Genomic DNA, 3,526 nt, shown 5'->3' with positions numbered 1-3,526 from the left:
CCAAGCTTGAGCTATACTTTCTCTATCATGAGGCCAAAAATTATAGATATAATTCCGATCACGATGAACCAAATGCATAGGATAAAACTTTTGATGAAATTCCAATTTCAATCGGTTGTAGTTCCATGATAAGGGAAAGACCTTCTTCTTGACCTCATCCTCGGGCAAACCTGCAAGCTTAAAATCATCCTCGGGCAAACCTGCAAGCTTAAATAAACCACAAACTTCATCTACATAGATTAGATGCAAGTCGGGATGTGATGTTCCATCTCCAGTAAAAGGATTAGCCAATAGTTTCTCTATCATACCCGAAGGGATCTCATAATAAATATTTTCAATAGGTGCAGTAGGTTGAGGAGCAACTCTTTGTGCCTCGGGTCGGGGTGAAGATACCCCGAACAAGCCCCTCAAAGGATTAGTTTCCATAGCAACAAGTAACAGAAAATTTCAGCACACTGTATAGATGTTTCCTTACCAAATTCCACTCACCAAAGGCGCTTCACTCCCCGGCAACGGCGCCAGAAAAGAGTCTTGATGACCCACAAGTATAGGGGATCAATCGTAGTCTTTTTGATAAGTAAGAGTATCGAACTCAACGATGAGCAGAAGGAAATGACAAGTGGTTTTCAGTAAGGTAATGCCTGCAAGTGCTGAAGGTAGCGATAACAGATAGTTTTGTGATAAGATAATTGGTAGCGGGTAACAAGTAACGGTAGTAGTAAAAGTGCAGCAAGGTGGCCCAATCCCTTTTGTAGCAAGGGACAAGCCGAAACGAACTCTTATAATAGGTAAAGCGCTCCCGATGACACATCGGAATTACTGTCAAGCGAGTTTTCATCATGTTCATATGATTCGCGTTCGCTACTTTGATAGATTGGTATGTGGGTGGACCGGTGCTTGGGTGCCGCCCTTACTGGGACAAGCCTCCCACTTATTATTAACCCCCTTCGCAAGCATCCGCAACTACGAACCAAGTATTAAAACATAGTCTAACCATAGCATTAAACTAGTGGATCCAAATCAGCCCCTTACGAAGCAACGCATAAACTAGGGTTTAAGCTTCTGTCACTCTAGCAACCCATCATCTACTTATTACTTCCCAATGCCTTCCTCTAGGCCCAAATAATGGTGAAGTGTCATGTAGTCGACGTTCACATAACACCACTAGAGGAGAGACAACATACAACACATCAAAATATCGAACGAATACCAAATTCACATGACTACTATTAGCAAGACTTAACCCATGTCCTTAGAAACAAACATAACTACTCACAAAGCATAATTATGTTCATGATCAGAGAGGTAATAATTATCATTAAGTATCTGAACATATGATCTTCCACCAATTAAACCAACTAGCATCAACTACAAGGAGTAACTAACACTACTAGCAACCTTACAGGTACCAATCGGAGTCGCGAGACGGAGATTGGATACAAGAGATGAACTAGGGTTTGGAGATGAGATGGTGCTGATGAAGATGTTGATGGAGATGAGTCCCCTCCGATGAGAGGAGCGTTGGTGATGACGATGGCGACGATTTCCCCCTCCGGGAGGGAAGTTTCCCCAGCAGGACAACCCTGCCGGAGCTCTAGATTGGTTCTGCTCAAGTTCCGCCTCGTGGCAGCGGCGTATCTTCCCAAAAGCTCTCCCTTGATTTTTTCCAGGATATAATGCTTCATATAGCAGAAGAGGGGAGCCAGAGGGGCAACAGGGGGCCCACAAGCCCTGTAGGCACACCCAGGGGGGTGGGGCGCGCCTACCAGGCTTGTGGCCTCCTGGCAGCTCCCCTCTGGTATTTCTTCTGCCCAGTATTTTTTATATATTCCAAAATAATTGAATTTCGTGGCTTTTGGAGTTGTGCAGAATAGCTATCTCCAACTTGCTCCTTTTCCAATCCAGAATTCCAGCTGCCGGCATTCTCCCTCTTTATGTAAACCTTGTAAAATAAGAGAGAATATGCATAAGTATTGTACCATAATGTGTAATAACAGCCCATAATGCGATAAATATCAATATAAAAGCATGATGCAAAATGGACGTATCACGTATCTAGTGGAATCAAGCTTGGGAGGAGGACTATGAGGAGTATTAATATGAGGGTGAGTGGGTTGATGCACATAGTTAAAAGGCATATCATTGTAAGAAGAAGGTGTTCCTTAAGGGAGTGTGTTCTTATTCTTAGATGGGTCCTCCACATTATCTACCACCACTTCGGAAGGGACGGTAGATGATGAGGTAGCATTTTTAGCAAGTTAAGCATCCATCATGGTGGCAACGTTAGCCATGAGATTTACTTCCATTTTTTGAAGGAATTTCATCATGACCCCCATTGTGACCGGAGCCTCCTCCATGATGGTTGTGTTTGTGTTTAGAGGAAGTCCGAGACCCGGATCAATCGGAGTCCCGTCATCACTTAACTTAGGATGTTCTTCCCCTCCAAATATCCTTCTCTTTAGGCGGTGAAGCCTTGATCAAAGAGACCTTGCTCTGACACCAATTCAAAGGATCGAGTAGGTTATCTAGAGGGGGGGGCTGAATAGGCAACTACAAATTTTTCTTTTCTTTTAACAAATTAGGGATTTGCTCAAAATATAAGTTCTCTAGAAAGTGCAACTATGTGAACAATCCTATATGATGAGCAAGATACAAGCTAGCACAAGATACGATAAGTAAGCTAGCTAAACAAGTAAAGGCAAGGTAAAAGATAACAACACGGTGACACAGAGATTTATCCTGAAGTTCACTTCCCAAAGGAAGCTACTCTCCGTTGGAGCGGTGCACAGTCACAAAGTGATCCCCGAATAGGCGTCAATGCCACGCCGTATCTCCTTCGTGTCCTCACCAACGTGATATGACACAAACCACTATGTTGCCTTTGAGGTAGATAGACAAACCTTTACAAGGATGAGGCACACTCCACAACTCAATTGGAGGCTCTCACCAAATTCCCGCGGCTCCCAAAGCCACAAGAATCACAAGGTCGAGGGGGACACTCCACAACTCAATTGAAGGCTCCTCAACTAGTCTCCACGGCTACCAAAACCACGGGGACGACCATGAACCGTCTAGGGCTCCTAAGAACCCAAGAGTAACAAGAACTCAATGGAATGGAGGGGGAAATCGGATTCCTTTGGTGAAAGTGTAGATCAAGGTCAACTCCCTCAAATCCTAGAAGGATAGAGTGTTTGAGTGGGTAGGGAGAGAGTTCTTGGTGATTTGAGCTTGCAACAATGGTAGGGGAAATATTTCTGGTCGTGGTAGTGTGTTTGTGGAAGAAGGGGTGACTTATATAGGTCCATTGAAAAACTAGCCGTTTTTTCCAGGAAATACACATCCGGAATGGATCCGGAATTCATCTGGAATTCCGGACGCTCGGAATAATCCGAATCCCAGCTCACTGGTCTCCGGATGGAAAACAGGGAGTGGAGACTCATTTCAGAACCAGTCCGGAGTGAGTTCGGAAATTCCGACTCGGCCGGAATTCTGAGTGAATTCCGAACCACTCGGAATTAGTGCATTT

At 44.3% G+C, this 3,526-nt stretch overlaps 1 pseudogene; it reads right to left on the bottom strand.

Annotated features, from left to right (window-relative positions):
* Positions 1-1,368: 1,368 nt before the first annotated feature.
* On the bottom strand, positions 1,369-1,923 carry LOC125532784 (annotated as a pseudogene).
* Between the last annotated feature and the right edge of the window lie 1,603 nt (positions 1,924-3,526).

Source organism: Triticum urartu, chromosome 1 (genome assembly GCF_003073215.2).
Source record: "Triticum urartu cultivar G1812 chromosome 1, Tu2.1, whole genome shotgun sequence".
In the NCBI taxonomy this organism is placed as follows: domain Eukaryota; kingdom Viridiplantae; phylum Streptophyta; class Magnoliopsida; order Poales; family Poaceae; genus Triticum; species Triticum urartu.
This window is presented reverse-complemented; position numbering and strand designations above follow the sequence as displayed.